This window comes from Hyperoodon ampullatus, assembly GCF_949752795.1.
Source record: "Hyperoodon ampullatus genome assembly, chromosome: 2".
Classification (NCBI taxonomy): domain Eukaryota; kingdom Metazoa; phylum Chordata; class Mammalia; order Artiodactyla; family Ziphiidae; genus Hyperoodon; species Hyperoodon ampullatus.
The window spans coordinates 129,751,236-129,774,645 of NC_136915.1; the positions used below are offsets into that span (position 1 = coordinate 129,751,236).

The 23,410-nt window shown below is 38.5% G+C and overlaps 1 pseudogene across 1 annotated transcript in view; it reads right to left on the bottom strand.

Annotated features, from left to right (window-relative positions):
- Positions 1-3,696: 3,696 nt before the first annotated feature.
- Positions 3,697-23,410, bottom strand: part of LOC307065446 (centrosomal protein of 78 kDa-like) — a 50,566-nt pseudogene continuing 30,852 nt past the window's right edge. Inside the window, exons 8-15 of the transcript in view lie at positions 20,180-20,434; positions 18,934-18,989; positions 17,393-17,514; positions 7,783-7,860; positions 6,163-6,329; positions 5,173-5,344; positions 4,803-4,850; positions 3,697-4,258 (exon numbers count right to left, since the gene is read on the bottom strand). The product of the transcript in view is annotated as a centrosomal protein of 78 kDa-like (transcript). The remainder of the gene's footprint in view (positions 4,259-4,802; positions 4,851-5,172; positions 5,345-6,162; positions 6,330-7,782; positions 7,861-17,392; positions 17,515-18,933; positions 18,990-20,179; positions 20,435-23,410) is intronic.

The following is a 23,410-nucleotide window of genomic DNA, read 5'->3' on the forward strand; positions in this document are numbered from 1 at the left end:
GTATCCATCCAACTTGAAGGATACAAGTGATTTTTATGTACTGTGCAAGGTTTTTTTCTTATTCATATGTCCATGTTTCCCCAATTCTCTAAATTATTGTCTACATCTTCAGTATCTCCTTTATCAGTTCCTCCATTTCAACATATAAAATAGAAGTCCTTCTCATTCTAAACAATTCTTTTCTGCTAATTATTTTCTCTTTTCATCCAAACTCCTTCAGAGCAGCCTATTCCCACTGTCTTCACTAGGCCCGCCTGGCCCCCACAGGCAGCCCTATGCCCTCAATTTATTGCAGTCTGGCTTTCTTGTCCATCACTTCACTGAACTGTTTTAAAGTCACTGGGAACCTAACTGCCCAAATCCAATGGACACTCACATTCTCTGAAGTATGATGCTGTCATCTACTTCCTCCTTCTTGAAACTCTATCACCTCTCTCCTTCCCAGAATTCTTTCTCTGCTTATTACTTAAATGTTGTCAGTACTCACAATTCTCTGAAATTTCATCCATTTTCATGATTGTAATGACTGCAAAGTGCTGGTGACATTCAAATTTTTATCTTTCCATGTCTTCACGTGTATGTCGAGTTACCTACCTGTTTGTCTCCTGAATTCTACAGGTGCTTTCAAATTCTACATGTCCAGAACTAAAGTCTTTTCCCCAATTCAGTTATTTATCCCCTACGTCCAAAGTCAATGATACCACCACCCAACCTTAGTCACACGGATGGGGGTTCAGCCTCCGCCTCCTACTTCTTCCTTACTTCCCAAGATCAAGTCTTGCTTGTAATTTCCTAAATAAAATTAGAACTTATTTCCTCCCTTCATCTATACCTTATTTCAGACCCCTTTCTATTACCTGGTCTAGAAGTTACCAAATTGCTGTTTGGTGGAACCAGTTGGTAGACACTTCTACTAAAAGAGGACTCTACAGACAAATAGATTTGCGGATGGCTGTGTACCATATGCCTGCTGTGACGATCCAGAATGAACATTAGCCTACAGCAGCCCCGAGAAGCTGTACAGTAAAGAAACCTCCTCAACTTTACTTAAGCCAGGTTCTCCCTTCTGCCGACCTATAAACCTTTCAGTAGGGACAGGAGAGGAGGTGGCAGTGTGAAAGTCCCACTCGAAAATAAAAAACACTGCTCCTCAGAAGAGTGGGGCATTATTATCTCCAGGCTTCTTCAGATTCCTCATCCATACTGATGTCAGTGGTCTAAAATGCCACCTGAACTTTTCCTTTCCATTCTTAGCTATTTTCTGAGGAAACCAGCTCCACGCACATGGATGGTTAAGACCCGCTCTCCTCCTCCTCGCTGCCTCCTTTAGGGGCACTTGCCGCTGCCTGGGGACACTGCACTGATCCTCCAGAGCCTATGCCTGTGGCTCCGTAACACAACCCTCGCACACTCACGGCTCTGGACTTCCGCTGTCCACTCTACCTTGAGTATCCTTGCCTTTCACCGGCTGACTCACCAGTTTTTCACGAGTCCTTTAAGACTTAGCTTAGGGATTGCCTCTTTCGATAACTTTTCTTTGCCTCACAGCTCCCTCTCTTCTTCCACAAACAATGACTAAACGCCCTGAATATGCCCGTCATAGCATGTCACGTGCAGGATGAGACATCTGCTGTGCGTCTTCCCCTCTCACTCCACTGCTAAAGGGCCAACGCTACATCTTGCTCATTGTTTCACTCCTCTAACACACAATCCATGACTAATGAACTAACTAGTACTCTAGTAGTCCTCTTAGTAACAATCAGGCAGGACCTTTGAGAAGAAATCTGACACTCCAGCTTTTCTCTGATCTCACCTTTCAGTCTGACTGAACTAAAGACTTATCTGTGCATATTTTACCAGGGAGACATAATTTAATCCAGAGATGTGTCAGCACATACTCTTACATACTCTGCTGTTTAAAAATTCTGCTCAGATGGGGGAAGGAGACAGGTGTGCTCTCTGACAGCCCCACTGTTTTGCACTGCCAGTGCTCACTGGCTTCTCTCTCAGTGCCTTCCTTAAACCCTTCTTTTAACAACAAGGAAACAGAACAACAAAGTGATTAAGAGCCTGGGTTCTGCCTATCTGTGAAACTGAAGCACAATCAAGGAAATAGAGAATAGACTGGTGGTTGCCAAGGGGGAGGGGGTGGGAGAGGGTAGGACTGGGAGTTTAGGATTAGCAGATGCAAAGTGGTATATATACAGGATGGATAAACAAAAAGGTCCCACACGGGACTTCCCTGGTGGTGCAGTGAATAAGAATATGCATGCCAACGCAGGGGACATGGGTTCGAGCCCTGGTCCAGGAAGATCCCACATGCCGCGGAACAGCTAAGCCCGTGCGCCACAACTACTGAGCCTGTGCTCTACAGCCTGTGAGTCACAACTACTGAAGCCTGTGAGCCACAACTACTGAAGTCCATGCACCTAGAGCCCGTGCTCTGCAACGAGAAGCCACCAATGAGAAGCCTGCACACCACAAAGAGTAGCCCCCGCTCACCGCAACTACAGAAAGCCCGTGTGTAGCAACGAAGACCCAACGCAGCCAAAAATAAAATAAATAAATACATTTATGAAAAAAAAGTGGATGTATTAAAAAAAACACCAAAAGGTCCTACTGTATAGAACAGGGAACTATATTCAATATCCTGTGATAAACCATAATGGAAAAGAATATGAAAAAGAATGTATATAAATGTATAACTGAGTCACTTTCCTGTGCAGCAGTAATTAACACAACACTGTAATTCTACTATACGTCAATAAAAAATACAATTTAAAAAAACTGCCATAAAAATCATCACATAAGGGGGACTTCCCTGGTGGTCCAGTGGTTATGACTTCGCCTTCCAATGGAGGGGGTGAGGGTTCGATTCCTGGTCAGGGAGCTAAGATCCCACATGCCTTGCAGCCAAAAATCCAAAACATAAAACAGAAGCAATACTGTAACAAATTCCATAAAGACTTTAAAAGTAGTCGACATCAAAAAAAATCTTTTAAAAAATCACATAAATCAGAAACAAATGAAACATAATAAACTCCATACATTAGAAAAAAAAAAGAGCATGGGTTCTGGTCACATCCCAGCTTCCCACTTGGTTACAGCTGTGTAATTCTGGGCAACTCACATAATGTCTCCTCAGACTCCTCATCTATAAAATTGGGATGGTAATATTTCTCTACCTCATAGTGTCGCTGTAATCCATAAACACGGTTAAGTGCTTTGGTAAATGTTTGATGCTCTCTGGTTATTGTGAATTAAAATATGTCAATGGCTTCTGGCCATACGATTTATAATAGTTTGACAGTTAACCAAATGGTAAAACGATTCCATTTATTATTCCCACCTCTTTTTACCCCTTACCCTGTTTTGTTGTTTACGTATTCTCCCACTACAGAGTGTTAGTTCCAGGAGAGTAAAGGCTTTATTTTGTTCACTGCTGAAAGCAATAGCACCCAGAAAACTACTGTACATATGAAGCCCTCAGTAAACACTAGCTGAATGAATGGTGCAAACTGTCACAAGGAAAAATACACCAAAACTTTCATTATAATAAAAAAGTATAGATAAATCTTTCTCTAAAGGCTTCCAGTCAAGTATTTTAAAACACCATATGCTATAATAAAAACATAAGTAATTTATTAAAATTTGAAGGCAAAAACATAATTTTAAAAGATTTTAAAAGATTTAGACCTATGTTAGGCGTGATGGAATATGGATGCTTTCTGGAAATTCACAATCAGATCCAAGAGTCTCACTTTCAGAATGTTCTAGTAGACTGAGTTTACTTTTAGTTGTCTTTGATGAAACAGTCACTATTGTACAGAAATTTCTTAACAGAAATGTGTTTTTTCGAAGACTCACTTCTAATTGGTTCAGTAAGCAAAGAATTATTTTGCCCAATTCCTTTGCTTTTCTGCTTTACAGGTGAGTCAGAGCAGGAATGCAGGTCCTTCCCAGGTTGTTTCTTAGCAGAGTCGTTTTTGGTATATTATGCTTTGGTCATTTTCTCTGAAGAAGACCTGCTATTTCTAGGTAATTCCTCTTCTTTTCTTTGACTTTCAGTTGCAGAAATGACGTCTGCTGAAGAAGAACACGTTCTAGCATTGAAATCTTCAAAAGACTCCTGCCGCTGCTCTGGGACTACGACCCCCAGGTTGTCTTTGGAAGTTTCTAAGGCCTCCTGAGTAGAGACTGGGACATGGAAGGAGTCGACAGGCAAAGGAATCCCAGCATCACCTGTAATTTTCTGAAACTGGAGGGAAAGACAAAAGACAAGACAAAAATTCAGTGATGAACAAAGCCAACCATTAAAAAGTAGAGTTCAAAACTTCAATGTTACTCTGTGATCTTATTATTAACACAGTCAATTGATTATTCAGAAGATTTCAGAGCCAGTTTTTTTCTAATTATATCTTGCCAAGTGATTCTCAGCTTAACCTAGCTATATCCAAGGCTATGTCCGCTACATTTTCAGACTTTGCTGATTGGGGTAGTTATTACCCATTTCCTTTCCCTCACTAAAATGAAACCCTACTCTGTAAGAAAATTAATTTCTTTGCTATCCTCCAGGCACAAGTAAACAGTATATAGTTTGTGACCAGACTGTGTTCTCAAGCTGTCAGTTCACAAGACCAGTCTGAGATTGGCTGAGCTGGGCAAAGGGGACACCAAGTGAGGCTGGAGGAAAAGCTCACAGGTTTCCCCTCCCATTCCCATGACCAGGTGAGTCAGTATAAGATCTTACGTATCAGCTATGTCAAGATTACTTATTATAAAAATTATATCAGTACGTGTACCTTCATTAGTGTTCCTTCATTGTAAGCTAACTGCATACAAATAGAAACCTAGATAAAATATGAATAGAACAGACATTTATACAATTTAAAATTTGGAATATTTTCTGTAATGTTTTCTTTCTTCATTAAGGAGAGTTTGCTGTAACTCATACATTTTCTAAAGAACTTCCAGTTTTCTTATGTACAACAATACAGTATCATGAAATGGGCCCACATTTACTAATCTCAGATTTGGAGAGGACTCCAGAGTCTTCTAGCTCGCGAGCATGTGAACTATTAGAGACTGACCATTATTATTTTCTCTGTGACTTGGTCATTTCCTTTTTGCTAATCACTCTTAGAATCATTAAGTGCTGCCCTCTCCGCTTACTTGGAGATTTTGCATTGGTCCTGGGGCACTCTGCTTTGATTCTGATTTCTCTTCTTCAAGTGCCTTCTTTTCTTCTTTAGGTGGACTACTAACAGTAGAATTCATCTGGGGACGACCTAGTAAATGAAAATCTGACTGATCTATACCAGCCATTGTAGCCAGCTGCCCAAGCCTGGACCAGAGGAGGAAAGGAGAAAAGACAAAGGTTATTATAATCAAAGAAGAGCAATTAAGATTCCCCCAGAGCTACAATTATAAAATACTTCTAAAATCTTAAAAGCCAACATCCTACTCCAGACTACAAGCCTCTCTCTCCCCCAACTTCTCAGCCCTTTCCAGATTCATCCTCTAGGAGACATCCCACTGTCTCACTAGCAGCTTCAACATGTACCATGCACCCCATCCACTGCCTGTCACACCTCCATTCCCACACTTCTTTATCACCTTTCCTCCAGTTTCCAAGAATGTGTTTGTTCCTCCCTTCCCAACACCAGCTCATTCACTAACAAAACCCCACTCCATCAACTATCAATCTCCACTTCCCTCTTTCAGCAAAATTGCTCGTGGTTGAGAACCACTGACCTATATCTTCCCTGCAGATTAATAATAATTTTTATGTCTAAGACAAAAATAACTTTAATTCAAACTTATCAAACAAGCAAAATAAATGAAAGGAAAATTTATCCATTCCCGAATATTTTCAATGAAAAACTGTCTTCAATTTAGTCTTTACAAAAAACTGTATGTACTAATTACTCTGTCTACAGGTTACTCTTTTATAATGGGCTCCCCACTCTACCAAAGCAGGCTCCCCTATTTGCATTTCTTAAAAAATTTAATTCCTCATTTTAAAACGTCAACTATATTACCTATAATTACACTAAATTTGGCTAAATATGGCCACGTAAGTGGTGAAAATTGCTCCAGTTCCTCAGCAAACTACCATTAGAGTCGCAAAGAGAAGAATGCCATGAAGAGAAATGAACTAACCCAGCATCTTTAAGGAAAACCAGGAAAGCATGGAACTTCTGAAAAGAATTCTCAGTGCTGCTCCAAACACCTTCATCATCCAGGATCATGCTTGTCAATGAGTGGGCATGAAGGGCTTCAGACAAAGAGAAAGTTGTATTTCTTAACTGGGCATTTTCACGTTCCAGCTATAAAAGAAGACTGAAAATGTCTGACATGATTTTTTCTCATTGTCGTCAAAAGTAGTCTTGTCTAGCTTCAAGGAACAAAGCTAAAACACTCAAAATGTAATTAATCTGTAATTAACCTAACTCTCCACCAGTAAAGACAGAGACCATATCACATAATAATCAAAACCCCCAGGCACCCAACAAAGTTTCCTATATAACGCTTAGGTGGTATATAAATAAACCAAAGTTATCATTTTATTAATGATCTTTCACAAAAGATCACATTTCTAACTGGTTCAATTCATAATGGAGCCTCATTCCACATTAGAAAATTACCTGCTTTAAGTTTCCCTTAAATTAGAAAGTGAATTATAGAATCTGATTGGAACAAAACATATTACAACTCTGCTGAATGTTAACAATTAACTTTAGTGAGCAAAATATCTAATGCTTATGTTAAAAAGTCCTAAATCGGGCTTCCTTGGTAGCGCAGTGCTTGAGAGTCTGCCTGCTGATGCAGGGGGACACGGGTCCGTGCCCCGGTCCCGGAGGATCCCACATGCCGCCGAGTGGATGGGCCCGTGAGCCATGGCCGCGGGATCTGCGCGTCTGGAGCCTGTGCTCTGCAACGGGAGAGGCCACAAAAGTGAGAGGCCCGCGTACCACAAAAAAAAAAAAAAAAAAAAGAAATACAAAAGGCCTAAATCATAACCAACCCAATTTATTAAATGTACGATCACCAATATTTTCTTTGGCTCCTTCAAAATATTCACTCCCATGCACTCTTCCCTTCAGCTCATCACCTATGCACTTAAAACCCCCTATAAGCTCAACTCCAGTATTTCTCAGAAAGGCTGTTATGTTCATGATGCCCCTTTTGCCTTATATAAGCAGGTGCTCACCATTTATTGAATGAGTGTCCGCCAATCCAGTGGATGCACTTTGAAAAATTCCTCCCTACGCTCAACCTCTGATAAAGTATACTTAGATAGACCTGTTTAGATTATGCTCTGCTTTCATGCACATTACCTAATGTAATTCTTAGAGTATATATTTTTATCTTTCATTGCATTCTTAGAAGTTTTCCAATATCTTAAATTTATTTAAATGATTCACTTTCCTAATTCATTGCAGGGAGAGTCTCATCGTGTCTTTTATGCTACTGTATACACAGTATATGCACAAAAAGTGAATTCTTGAATCAAAGAATTATGAACAGAAAATAAGCTAATGTCATAAGAAAGCACACACACACACACACACACACAAAATTAGATTTTCACATTTTTAAAAACATGCTTTCTGGAATATAGATCATATGATCACTAAATACCAGCAAATGCAAAAGTCCGTATGATACAACCAATTTGCAACATATTACAGTTTTAAAGTTTACAAACTATGTGTATATGGCTTAAAATCAAATCGAAATAAAACCAAAACACTCTGGAAAGTATAAGAAATTGTTTACTTCATTGACTCATTTATCAGCTTTAAGTCTTATTACTCTTTCCTGCTTTAACTGCTTTAGGCACTCCTCCAGTTTTTCCTAAACAAACAGAGTAAATGTTATAACTAATTCATAGTATAATATCCAAAAGCCTTTCCAGCTATAGGCCTCGTCAGGTTTTAGGGGCAGAGCCAGAAGTGAACTCAGATTTTAGTCTGCTACTGGTGATATCATACCATGCTAGTGAAATGTATTATCAAAATCTATCAAATTAGCATAGTAAAGATTTATTTAAATTCCACTTTTTCCAGCATAAATTTGTGGCAGCCCACCATAAAAGGCATATGCGTATAACATAGCAAATCAGAAATAAATAGTTAAGACCAAGAAAGAAAAGTTCTATTTTTATTTGTGGGTCTCTTTATAGTAGGAAGTCCTATTAATGAACATGCTTAACATACCAAAATTGCATAATTGCAGACTCAAAAGCAGTGTTTTAAGAAGTAATCACTTTTTTTTTTTTTTTTTTTTTTTGCGGTACGCAGGCCTCTCACTGTTGTGGCCTCTCCTGTTGCGAAGCACAGGCTCCGGATGCGCAGGCTCAGCGGCCATGGCTCACGGGCCCAGCCACTCCGCAGCATGTGGGATCTTCCCCGGACCGGGGCACGAACCCATGTCCCCTGCATCGGCAGCCAGGCAGACTCTCAACCACTGCGCCACCAGGAAAGCCCCAAAAGTAATCACATTTAAAGCAATTTACAGTCAAGCACTGTTCCTGGAGTTCCCTGGGCATTAAATAAATCTAATCATCAAAACCCTAAGAGGGGGCTTCCCTGTTGGTGCAGTGGTTAAGAATCCGCCTGCCAGTGCAGGGGACACGGGTTCGAGCCTTGGTCCGGAGAGATCCCACGTGCCTCGGAGCAACTAAGCCCATGCGCCACGACTACTGAGCCTACGCTCTAGAGCCCCCGAGTCACAACTACTGAGCCCGCGTACCAGAACTACTGAAGCCTGCGCGCCTAGAACCCGTGCTCCGCAACAAGAGAAACCACCGCAATGAGAAGCCCACACACCACTACGAAGAGTATCCCCCGCTCGATGCAAGTAGAGAAAGCCCTGAGCAGTATCAAACACCCAGGGCAGCCAAAGATAGATAAATAAAATAAATTTATAAAAAAAAACGTAAGAGGAAAGAACAATCACTAACTCCACGTTATTTTACAGATGAGGGAAACAGAGGCAGAGAAGTAGAGTACGTAGAGCAGCACAGCCAAGGTCACACCACTAAGTAGCAGAGCCACGAAGCTGGCTGCCATTCCTGCTCACGGAGGTGGTAGTCTTCCCATCCACCAAGGCCAATAAAATAAAATGAACACTGATAAACTCTCTTAGGAGTTTTAGGAACTAAAACACTTTGGTCCTTGAAGTGGGGACACTGCTTGCAATAGGCAGAATTCTAACAGAGCCCCTAACACTCCTACTTACTGAAGTACACAAACCTTCCACTTATCCAAACTCTAAATCTAGGTGCTGCAGTGAAGGGATTTTGCAGACGGAATTAAGGTTCAAAATCAGTTGATTTTTTTTAAGATAGGGAGATTATTCTAGGTGGATGGGACCTACTCAGGCACCCCATGAAAAGGACCTGAACTCTTCCTGAATTGAAGTACAAAAGGGACAAGAGGGAGACTCTCCATTGCCGGCTCTGAAGAAGTCCAATGCTGTGCCAGGGAAGGCAAGTGAGAGGCCTTTAGGAGGTGAGACTGTCCCCCGACTGACAGCCAGCAAGGAAATGGGGACCTCTGTCCTGCAACTGCAGAATCTGAATTATGCCAACAAGCCGAAGAAGCCTGGAGGCATTCTTTCCCAGACCCTCTGGATGCTAACACAGCCAGACTGACATCTTGATTTCAGCTCTGTGACCCACACAAACTATGGTGAACATCCAACTTTTGGGGCTCAATGTCTTACACTTAAATTTCATGTGCTTTAACACTCTCAGGAGGGAACTCACATGTTCCCGTGTGTATCTGAGCAGGAACCCAGTCATGCTGTGCCTGGACTTCTGACCTGCAGAACTGTGAGCTAGTCAAATAGGTATTGTTCTCAGTCAGTAAGAGTGTAGTAAAAGAATCAATATCCTACTCAACCTCCAGGTTCATGAACAAAATAAATGACTGTGATTGTTTTAGGCCACTGTTTCGGGGTGGTTTCTTATGCAGCGATAAACAATCAGAATTCCTATACTTATGAAAGCAGTACGGTATATTTATACCTTTCAACTGCTTTGAACAATCACTTAAAGAATGAGGAACTCTATTATGTGCCATCATTGGGAGAGCAACTGGTATCACTTTCTGGAGAGTAGCTCTTGGTACCTAACAACAATCCTACATCAGGAGTTTACCCTAAGAAAATCAAAGATGTGGGCAAAGATGTATCTACCAACATGATGTCATAAGATTGTTTATAACCAAACCCTAGAAGAAAGCTAAGAGCCTCCAAATTGGGACTGGTTTAAATAAAAACAGCTCACCGTCTGAAGGAATGTGCTATGAAGCCACTAAGAAAAGAATGACAAGAGGTCTCAACCAGAGTTAATGAATGGGCTTCAGGAGTTCTACATTCAAAATATATCTGTGCGTTTTTCCTGGGAGATGATGCATAAGCTTAATCAAATTCTCTGATGTAGAAGAGTATTTAGTGACATGGCAAAATATTTCTGATACATTTTTAAGACAAAAGAGCAGATTAGGTGTGTGTACATGCAGAGGTGGCTTTTACTTCATTCAAGAACTTGTTCATTGTTTTCAAACATTTGCTCAATGAACATATATTTTTATATTCAGAACATGTTTGAAAAATTGAGAGTCTAAGAACTTCAAATTCTTTCATGTTTCATTACTAAAGCCAGTCAAGTTTTCAATGGGGAAAAAGGGGAAAAAATGGCAAAATTCCTCTACTTTTACTATAATGGTTTAATCAATCTTCTAAAACTGATTTCAAAGAAATTCTAAACAAATAAGCAAACAAACAAAAAACCCTCACCACGGTCAGAGGAAAGTAGACTAAAATTCCTGACTGGTTCTAAATAGCACATCAAAGTGCAATTACATGGAATAGTTTCTCCCTCTAATGGAGGGAATTAGAACACAGTGTTAAATTTTCGTGAAAAAGTGTACCCTCCTCCTACAAAGTATTCAGAATTCATGTCCCTTACATGGAAATATGGAACCAAAAAAGTTAGAAAGTAAAATTGCTTGATATTCTATTACTTAAACAAGACTAATGATAAGGCTTTGGAATAATTTTCCTTCCTGTCATCTGCTCTCCTTCCTCCCTTCTGTACACCGGCTAGGGTGATTTTTCTGGGACAAAGCTCCCATCATATTGGATATCAAATTTTATGTTCAACTTTTCTCCATTTAACATTGAAATCAATCATTTCTCATAGAATCAGGGGATTCATAACCTTGATTTTTTTGTGTGGACTACAAAATATTCCACTGAGTGGGTTTACTGGTTAAGCATTTTACACGTTTAAATTCTTTCCAACTTTTCAATATTATCAGACAAAATAACCGTTTTTATGCATGAAGGCTTTTTTCCATATTGAGAATAACGTTCTTACAATAAATCCATAAAAATGAGTTTGAGATCAAAGCAAATGAACATTTTTAAGGCTCTGAGGTACCAATCTCCAAACTTCTTTCCAAAAGATTTCTGAGATTTTACACTGCCATCAGCGATGTATCACTTGGTATATAACCTCTACTATAACTGTTGGCTCCCTTCCTCACTTAGAGTGCAAGTTATTTGAAGATAGGGGGTGTATTTTATTAAGTGTTTATCCCCAGCACCTGTACCTAGCACAACGCAGACGGTCAATAAATAATTGCTTAATAAGGAAAATCCCTGCCAATACAAGATGTACGTGAGTGAAAGACAGACTGTGTGTTTTTCTCTAGCTGGACAGATGAAAACTTGTCATCTTCTTTAATGTGCATGTTTTTTGCTTATAATTAGTCATTAAATTTCTCTTTTAGATTATATTGTAAAAATTCAGATTCTCTGAGGCAAATGGGCCTGGCACTACCCATTAGCTATATAACCTTGGACAAGTTCTATAACTCTAGGCCTCAACTTCCTCATCTATAAAATGGAGATAAGCTCCCATATGACAGAGCTCTTGTGAGGATTACATGAGTTAAAACACATATAAAATTAGAAGAGTGCTTGGTACATAGAATATGTGCAATTAATGCTGAATGAATGAACATGCAAATGCAAACAGTAGTGAAGGGCTTAAAATGAAATGGTCTCATCCCACTCCCACATCCAGCACTCAAGAAGCGACCGATTCTTTACGCAGGTTTTTAATTGTAAAATACGGTATGTGTACTGAGAAGTGCACAGAACAAAACTGTCAATGTGACAAATAAAAAGAGTATACTTACATAAACAGTACTCGAATCTGAAACTATTGATACTTTTCAGCATCGCAAAAACCCCCCCATATCCTTTTCTTATCACAAGCTCCTTCCCTCTTCCCAGTTAAACACCATCCTCACTTCTTGACAATCATTTCCTTTAACCTGTATGCATCCCTAACAAAAGAGTTTAGTTGTGTCAACATCTAACTTTATGTAGAGGATCATAGTATATGAAGTCTTTTCTATCTTATTTCTTCCTCTCAACATTGGTTTAAAAAATTCATCCACATTGCTGCCTGTAGCTCTAGTTCATTCAATTTTATTGCTGGATAGTTTTCCCACTGTACGAATACACATCATTTATTTAATTTTTGACTCTTAATGGACATTTGGTTTGTTTTCAGTTTGTGCTAATGCAAATCATAGACAGGGATCCTGCTGTACCCGTTATTCTGGTGCATTTACACAGGGCGGGGGTGAGGGCTACTGGCTCACAGGCTATTTATATACCTTCAGTTGATGGAGAGTGCTAAATTCTTTCCAAAGTAGTTGTGTCGATTTATACTCCAGTATAAACAGGGTAGAAGATTCCCATAGTACTTCAGGTCTACAATACCTGATACTACCAGACTTTATTTATGTATTTGTCAATCTGATTGGCATGTAGTTTCCTTGGTTTTGACTCACTTTTCTCTTATTACTTAATGAAGTCGTACACTTTTCTGTGTTTACTGGCTGTATGGATTTCCTTTTTTATGAGGTTTACGTCAACTATTGTTATTTTATTATTATTATTTATTATTATTTATTTATTTTTGGCTGTGTTGGGTCTTCGTTGCTGCATGCAGGCTTTCTCTGGTTGCGGCGAGCGGGGGCTACTCTTCATTGTGGTGGCTTGTCTTGTTACGGAGCACAGGATCTAGGCACGTGGGCTTCAGTAGTTGTGGCACGTGGGATCAGTAGTTGTGGTTCGCAGGCTCTAGAGCGCAGGCTCCGTAGTTGTGGCGCACGGGCTTCGCTGCTCCGCGGCATGTGGGATCTTCCCGGACCAGGACTCGAACCCGTGTCCACTGCCTTGACAGGCAGTTTCTCAACCACTGCGCCACCAGGGAGGTCCAACTATTGTCATTTTGAATTCTTCTCCATTTCCAAGTAATACTCTCACATGACTATTTTCTCACTAAATCGGAGGCATTATCTGTTCACTTTCTGAGTTACTAACAAGTAAGGGTTTAGTTCCTCTACACTCTTTCCTACATCCACACTGCTCAGTAAAGTTATGTCATCATGAGTTATTCCACTGCTCATGATCTCTTTCACTTGTAGTGATACACTTAAAAACCTACATTGTTGATCAACTAGAAACTCTCTCAATGTCACGCTTTGTAAAATGAGGACATTCATACCATCTTCCCTTTTTTCTACCTCCTGTCTACCTTCCAAACCTAGCTTTTACGTTGTCAAAGTTGAAATTTATATTCTATGTGCAGTTAAGTCTTCTGTTATTTGAGAGTCAGTACAGAGTAAGGTTTAAGAGAACAGGCAGAGAGCCTAAACTCAAAGCCTCGATCCAACCTTAAATTAGGCACAACCTAAGGCAAGCTCCTTCCCTGTCTTAGCTTCCTGTTCTCAAAAGTAGGAATGATATTAGCACCAACCTCATAAGGCTATTCAGAGGATTCAATGAGTTAATATATGCAGAAACACTTAGAGCCTAATATATACTAAATACGTACTAGTACACAATACATTTCAGTACATACCAAGTTAATACTAATACACACTAAGTAGAGCTTACTTTAGTTATTTGTGGTTACATGCAAGTTGACAATAAAAGCTGCAAACCAAGACAGTATTGCCATTATTACAATTAAATTAATATTGCCCACTGCAGATGTACTGTGTCTCTGTGTATAGACTATACCTCGTTCCATACTGGGCAGGTGTCACTGCCCTTGTGCAGGGTGACCACATACCCCAAGCCGCCTTGGGCTGTTCCAGTTTATACCTGTTGTCCTGATGTTACAGCATTAGAGCGCCTCCTTACACTACTGAAGTGTAAGGAGTTTGGACAAGTTCTGGTTTGGACAACAAATTAGATAGGTGGTCATTACCCCCTGTGTGTCACTGAAAAGGGGGACATCTATAGTGTCAAGTTTAAGTGGATTCTTCCCTTCCTCACCAATAGTAGGTTAAAAATCAACCATAGTTTAGTTTGCTTCAGGTTTATGTCCGTATAGCCTTTTCTCCTCTGGAGTTCAAGTTCCTTCTCCTCTTCCTCCCCCTCCTCCCTTCCAACAGTGCCTAATACCTAGTAAGTACAATATGCCTCAAGGTGTTTCTAAGCTCTCAATCAGACAATCAATAGAAGCCTCTCCACCCTAGACTAGCTGCAATCTGCACTGAATCCCCTATTACCTTCCTTCTTGGTTTATTGCCTCATTTTGCTGGATTATTTTTATAAATAACTTAAGGTGTAGCACAGGAGGTAAAATTTTCAAATTTCTTTGTGTACAGAATATCTTCTTCAGCCTCCACTTACGACTGATAGTTTGGCTGGATACAAACCCCTAGGGTGAAAATTATGTGCCTGAAAAACTTTGGAGGTATCTTTCTAATGCCTTCCAGGATCCATGGTGCTGTTGACAAGTATGATAAAGTCAGATATTAACTTTTTTTTTTTTTTTGCGGTACGCGGGCCTCTCACTGTTGTGGCCTCTCCCGTTGCAGAGCACAGGCTCCGGATGCGCAGGCTCAGTGGCCATGGCTCACGGGCCCAGCTGCAGCGCGGCATGTGGTATCTTCCCGGACCAGGGCACGAACCCGTGTCCCCTGCGTCGGCAGGCGGACTCTGAACCACTGCGCCACCAGGGAAGCCCTTAAGTTTTTTTTTTTTAGGTGACCAGTAGGTTTCTCTCTGGAATGGATGTATCATCTCAGTATTTTATTCTATTTTATTTTTTCAGTATTTTAAAGTTTCACAATGAAGGGTGCCTAGGTATGAGTCTATTCTTGCTCATCTTGCATAACTATTTTCAATCTGAAACCTGATGTCTACTTTCAGCTGTGGGGAATTTTGTTGCCCTTTGACAGCTTCCCTCCATTTTTTTTCTAGGTCTGGAGTTTCTAATAGTAACATGTGGGATCTCCCAGATGCAGCCTCTCTAACATATTTCTATCACATTTTCCATTGTGTGTTTCTTTGTTATATACTGCGAAATTTTTTAAATTCCTACTGAATTTATTTCAGCAACCATATTTCCATTTCCAGGAGACCTCTCTTGCTTTCGGACCATTCTCTTTTTCATTAACACCCTAGTCTTATTTTATAGTTGCTAGCTCTTTTTAAACCTCTCTCAGGATACTAATTAGGGTTTTTTCTTAAATTATTTTGTTCCCTAAATTGTCCCTGGTCCTACTAGGATATGTTTTCACTCTTTTTCCCCCTCTCTAATGTTGTAAGCTTTACTCAACTATCAGGCAACTGACAGTTATTTTCTATTTAAGAATGAGTGCAGAAAGCTCCCTGAAGTCAACGATTGATTGGCTTCTTATGCAGGAAAAAGCGGGGAGTAACTGTAACAGGATCCCCCCCAAACACAATTTTCTAGGGTGTAAAAACTCACACTAGCTGCCCTAGATCTCGCCAGTTTCACTGTTTCCAAAATGAAATCATCTCATTTCAGGAGTGTGAGGGCGGGGCTGGGAGTCCACTCCTCCAAACACAACCCTTCAATGAGCTCCCCTATTTCAGTCACACTTTTAACTAACTCCACCCTCTCTCCTACATGCGCACCTAAGCATGGGGCTACTTCTGCAGGTGGGGTCAGAATCCTCCTCAGTTGCAGGTGGTCCCTGTGCCTATTCTAGGTGATGCTTTTCCTCTGTTCTACTGCTTCAGTTTCACACTCTCCCACCTGTCTTCCGTCTTTCAAAACTATGTTGAAATCTCTTGATTGTTGTGGCCTTATATACTTAAAACACTTTGATACCATCATTGTAGTGTCCTGTCAAAACGCAGAAGAGCTAAAAGGGTTCTCAGTGCATTCTGAATCTGCTATTCTGTGATCCCAGTGTTTAAACTTCTTGGTCTTCCCCTGTGTCTATCATTGCCTTTAGAAATACAATCTCCTGGTCTACTCGTGAAGGAAATGAATACACCACATCTAAAATGACAAGGAATGCAGGTTAGATGCTCTAGGGTCTTGTCAGACTCTGCCATTTACTAATAAACCACTTACGTGCTACAAATTGTAGGTGCTCATTTATAAAACAAAAGGGGGTAAGACTACATGAACTATAGATTTGTCCTACTCTAACATTTCATAATTTTCTAAGTTCTTTTCTTAAAATTTCTCTATATTATCATTAATTTTCATTAAAAAATAAAAATCTAACTTTCTCTTTTGAAAATCAAAGAGTAATTCCCGTAGTCCTACAATAATGGGATAATTAGTTCTGAAACCTGTCAAGTTTCATGTTTCATATGAAAAGAAAATCATATTAAATAATTTTTAAAAATTAAACATGGACTTTGTAGCACAAAGACAAGGTCCCCCCCAAATGGTGTTCCTTTATTTACTAGAAATGTTCAGCTCTGCAGTAAAGTTGAAATAAAATAAATATATTATTTTTGAGGTGCAAAAATTTCTTATGAAAATCAATTTTTCTTTTCTGTCCATACAAACAAAAGTATGGAATGACATTAGAGGTCAGGTTTATTTGGTAATATAATGTAGCTTCTTGATATTTTTTATTTTAGGAAAGGAGAATATCAACATCAAAACATTTTTCAACTTTACTTTTATTTAAAATAAGGCCATATTTTCCTCTTATAAAAAGAGAGTTCAACTAGAACTGTCAATTTTCTCATCTGTAAAACAAGAGCACTGAATCAGCTGACTATATTCATTCAGAACTCAATTTCCTTATCTTATGATCACTAAGGTTCTCCCTAAATCTAATACACTAAGGTTCTAGGGAAAGGAAAATATATTACTAACGACATGTTTTGATTTTTATTTCTTAGAGTTCAAATGTCCACCATTCACCTTGGTCTAAGCTTAAGGAACCATTCAAGGGGATACAATGCAGATGGGAGGGGAAAACAGAAACCTCACACAAGCTGTGCAGTGTTGCAATCAGGCTTCCATTTGAAAAGTAATCTTCTCTATAGCTTTAAAGTGATAACTTTGTACCTGCAATGCTCTTGTTTCAAACGGATTTTCTCTGGCTCTTCCTGAACACTTTCTGAGGAATCATCGACCTCTTTGATTTCTGAGGAGGAAGGACTCTCTACTGTCACAAGTCACAGGAAATTCTGATGGACATGAGTGTCACAAGAAGAAGACAGGAGACGACAGAGTTGTTAAAGCGCAAAGAAAGAAAACAAGATTGTATAAAAGATAACACAAGCCAGATACAGAATATCCAAATATTAGAGGACATTTAACAAAAGTGATCTGAGATATCATTATTTATAAATGTCTCTCACTGCTCCTTAGTCTAAAACAGGCAATGACTAAGTAAAAGTACAGGAACTTATTTTTGCTGTGTTACTCTACAGACCTCTGTTGTACATGGTTAGGATTAGAAATGGGAATTGCCCATATTATTTTATTAAGTTTCTTTCACAGAAGCCAAGTGACGATCCAAGGTAAACATTTTTTCTCAGATCAACTTTATACTGCAAATGAAAAATTTATTCTTCACCATCAGACAAAAACAGTCTGGAAGAAAATGTAGCTTTTCATAGGAAAATACATCAGTTAAGGGACTGATGAATAATCAGAAAGTCAACATATCTAAGCTGTGAATAATAGACATTAGAATTTGAAAAACTAAACCACATACACATACAGAACTAAAACTGACCCATCAAAAATTTCATCTTCTCACCACCCTTAAGCCAAAACTAGGGTAACAGTAATACAATTCTCCCATCAAGCTTCACTGCCACTGCAATGTTGTTCAATAGGACATTTCCAAACATTTTTAAATGGATCTGGCCACAACCCCATAAAAGTCTACAGATCATAAAGAAGCGTGCTGGGATTATATAACCACGCAGAAAACAAGTCACTAGGACATCATTTTGACAACAAGCAGCAAACCCTGCAGCATAGGAATACCCTAACAGGACAATGAGGTGCATACCCCTCTCTCTGGGCATACGAGGGCAGGACTGACACCCAAGATGCTCTTCTCTCAACCTCAGCAGTGGTGCCTTTCACAGAGCAACTATGCAGTCTCCCAGTACCACTGGGAAGGAGAATCTGATACTGACAGTATTAGCTTGCCATGAGGCCATAAGCGAGGGAATGTGTGTGGCCTTGGTGAGGGAGCAGAGGTTTGGGAGATGTTGCTTTATATTGGCTTTCAGATCAGGAATTTGTACATATAGCCTGCAAACAACGTTTCCTGAAAACATGTGAACATTCTTGAGTATGACAGCTCCATGTGAGGGGTCAGAAATGGCAGTCAAGTTCGTTTCACTGGGTAACAGCTGATTTGCAGACTGGAAAACAGGCTTCCTTGTTTACAGACATAACCACAAGGCTGCCAGTTGTGTGCCAAATCCACACAACTACACAGTTGCATTGGGAGATCGACCAAACGTGTTTTACATGGATTTATTTCTGAGAGGAAAATGCTTCTTGTAAGGCTCAGTCAGTTTAAAAAGCAAGAAGAATGACCGTCCACCTTTCCCAATTCAAGCCCTATATATCATAAATATGACAGCTAAACACCAGCAACTGATTACATACATCACGAGCTTTGATGAATGGAAAGCCCCTAAAAAGATATCAACAAAACGAAGTTAGATCTTCATGTAAATACATCACCAGTTAAACCCAGTTAATACAACTATTTAGTATTATGTACGGTATCCATACAGAATTGTGTATAAAAATAAATAGGCTCAAAACAAGGACCTGGAGGGCTCTGCTACGGAGAAAACAGAACAGTATTCAGCCGACTGGCTCAGTACTAACTCTCTGAACTGCTGAGAGACCCCTTCAGTTCCTATGTTCAGGATGGTTGAGATTTCAGTCTCACTTCTTTAAATGGTGATATTAATTGTTCTCTAATTTACCACCCTGTGTGACGAGGGTGGACCTGTGATTAAGTGTCTCAGGAAGAAGATAGGAAACCACAGAGCTGTTAAACTCAAGTGCAGAGACTGGAGATTCAACACTGTAGTTTATGCAACAGCAATTCACATTATCATTTGCAAAAAATTAGTCAGTTGTCCAATGGGGATTATAAACATCCATTTAACATGAGCAACTGAACAGATATTTTACACAGTAACTACTTCAAGTACTATTTAAAATCAATTCTCTTTGTTTTCTTAAGCAATTGTTAATCCCCAATTTCGTGAATACTACCAAGTAAGTCACCTGAACATCATCTAGAGCAATCTATTTCACTTAGCAAGCCTAAAGCTATAGTTCAACCATTTTATTTACTGTTCTGTGACAAAAATTACTACGAACAGCTATCCCCTGGATAAGAAATCAGGTACAGCTAGTTTGACTCACTAAATCTGATTTACTGAGTTAATAAGCCAGTTGATTTAGAATTGGTCTAATGCATATTTTTCATCCATTCTGCATTAAACTATTTCCCATGCCTACAATGTCTTTTTTCCCATTCGTACATATCGAAATGCCTACTTCTGTGCTGTAGGGCTTCGCTCAACTACACCTGCCTTTAATGAAACTTTTCTCACATGCACAATTGGTGATAATTTTAGTCTCCTCAAGACTCCCACGGGGTTACCTCTGTTGTGACACTTGAGAAACAACTTGAAACTCCCAATTACTTTTTGTTTTTCTTCCTCAGAGGGCTCATTAGGCAGAAACCATGTGTGAGTTACCGTTTTTCCTCTATAGAAAGCACCAGAGAGCACCCACATAATAGAAGTTCCAAAATAAAGAACTCTGAATGACTGAAAAAGACAGGGAATGCAAGCAGGTTACCTGTTGCTTTTTGCACGTTCTGCAGTAGCCATGGCCGGAAACCAGGCACACCAGGTGGTAGAGGTTCAGGACCCTAACATTCTTTACCAGCAGAGTGTTTCCTTCCATTACTTGCAGGTTGCCTTGTGGCCAAGCCTGTGTTTGACAAAGCATGAAAAGAAGGAATCAAGATGCACCAAAGGTCTCCAGAGCAACTGTCACACGTGTACACTTTGAAAGGAATCAAACAGGCACTTGGCAATGATGCCAAGCCCACTAAAAAGAGGATCATTTTGTACAAAGGTTTTACATAAGCCAGCATTTTTACAAAATATAAGTTCTCTACAGTAACAAGTTATTTTAACTAAAAAGTATTGAGATGTGCAGAAATGAAAAATATATTTTTTTAAAAATCCCAAAGTATGATACCTTTTATGTGTCATGCAGAAACACTCAAGTTTACTGAATCTTAGAACACCTTTGGCATTTCTGAATCTCAAGGACACAGAAACACAGATACACCCATGACTTCTGCCAAACAGAATCTTCAAAAGTAGGCCAAAATTTAAATTTAAGATGAATTTTTCTATGTAAAAACAATACAAGTTATAAGGCTGCAAGTTGCTGGGGGGTAGGTGAGTCAATGTTACCCTCCTATAAGCCTGTCAACCTTCATTGCTCCTTTGATTTCATATAGAAAACACACAAAAAAACAAATGAAACCCACTGGATAAAAGAGTGAAATGTGGAGACTTATCCTATATTTCAGTGGTACAGAGGCAAGTATCTTTATATGAAACATTTGGTTGCAAAAACTAGACCTACGTGTTCATATTTTACTTAGAACAAGCCATATATTAAAATTCACATTTAAATATTTAATTTGAATTTACTGAAAACAAACATCATAGGTTAAAATGGTTATATTTATCCTTCAAAGCTACTATATTTTATGTTATTTTATTTATTTATTTTAATAGATCTTGATTGGAGTATAATTGCTTCACAATTCTGTGTTAGTTTCTGTTACACAACAAAGCGAATCAGCCATATGCATACACATGTCCCCATATCCCCTCCCTCTTGAGCCTCCCTCCCACCCCTCTAGGTTACCGCAAAGCACCAAACTGATCTCCCTGTGCTATGCTGCTGCTTTCTACTATATTTTAGCAGCATTAGGATGCAGGGTAAAATGGAGTGTATGCAGTAATATAGGACAAATATTTCATAGAGAGTACCTTATTGACAATCACCACATGATCCTGTGTGATTTACATGCCTCTTAAAAAAATATAGGAGCTCAGTTCATTTTGTGCTATTTCATTGTGTTTTTTAACTTAATTACCATCAAAAAATGTTTGTATGCATGTGGTTTGTATGTGTATACCCTTCCTTTACTTTCAGAAACTAATGCAAATACATTTGTATTAAAATTTTTTTTAATTACACTTTTCTTGTTAGGAGATAAAAAAATTTCTAATAAAAGTTCCCATCTCTTTTTAGGCATACATAATTACAATATAAATGTGACACAATTCACACCATTATTTCACCCGTATACTCACCTGGATCTAGGTATATACCCAGATACTGATTAGGCTTACCTCTATGTCTCCAAATAACTGAGGCAAACACAAAAAAAAAAGCCCAAGAAATAAAATTACTCTTAAAATAACTCAATGAGCTTGTATACTTCAGTTACATTTCCACTTTGTTTAATCATGCTAAAGATAAAAAAATGTTTGACTGTTTTCTTCTCATTCCATGATGCCCTATTATTCTGTACTAATTTTACAGAATTCCTAATATGTTTTACATATACATGTTTTATTTATATATATTTCCATTTCGAATATCATAGCAAAAGTCAACTTAGCTATTTTAAGAACGCTTTACATATGATATAAATTTTTAATAATAATATCTAATTAGTGTGATATCACAAATCTTAACTTCTTTGTATGTACTATTTGATTCTTAAAATATCACTCTCTTGAAATAACAATTGGCAGACAATCATAAGCTTTTTTTTGACTTCATAAACACTCTTAACAACTTATTTAATACACTATTTCCAATTTTTCACCAATTTAAAAAATTGACCAACTCAATGAAACCTTGTGAATACAATGTTAAAAAGTATAACTAGGAATCATAGAATTTAAATTTAGTGTGAAAAGATAAGAATGGCAAATTATATTGAAGCTATGTGGAATTATGTTTATAGACAGCAGGAAGAGAAAATAAAAATGTAAATATTGCTTGATAGGATAATGGGATTAGAGGTGGTCTTTTACATTTTTCATTTTTATGCTAATACAATACCTTTATAAAACCCACAAATCTTCAAACAACACATTTTTTTTAAATTGTGGTAAACTACACAAAACAGAAAATTTATCATTTTAACCATTTTAAAGTGGACCGTTTAGTGATATGAAGTCAACAAATTTTTAAAACTTTCAGAGGGCACCTGAATAAAAGATCTGTTGTCCGTTGGTGATTTTAATGTATCTAGTATATAACTAAACTCACCACAAAACTCTTTCTGGGAAATTGGCAGATCATAAACATAAAAAATTTATTTTGCTTTATATTAAACCTTATTGTTTTGCTGTTTCAAAATTCAAATTTACTCACAAGAAACAGTTTCATATTAGATTTGGTTGCACAAATGGTGCTCCTGCTATTCATTCTTATCACCAAAAATAAAAAAAGACTATTTGTGACTAACGATTATATGTTCCAGAAAATAAAAAGTTAAAAGGTTTTCAATCTGCCTATCTGGGAACCTAAATTAAATCATCACACAACATTTTCAAAAACAGAAAAGCCATTTGATTTGACTAAAAACTTAGTTTTAAGATGGCAGAAAGTACCTTGATAATTTTCTTTTAAGAAAGAAAGAAAAACAAACCATTAAAGAGAAATTCTTCCAAGAGAACTGAAACATGTTATATACCTCTGACTTGGCACTCCTTCCATCTGGAGAACTTTTCTGGTAACTGTTTTCATCACAGAATGATCTAAAGTAAAATGAATTGAAATTAGAGTAATTATTTCCCAATGAGTAGCTATTTCCATTTCAAACCAAAAGCCAAATAATTATTGCTTTTCCCATAAATTTAAATATGAAATCTACATTATGTAATTATACACTTATTTCCCCCTTTGTGTATTCTAATTTCTTCCTCAGAAACCTAAGATACCATCTTGCAGACTGCCCACAGTGGCTACTATTTTGGCAGCAGC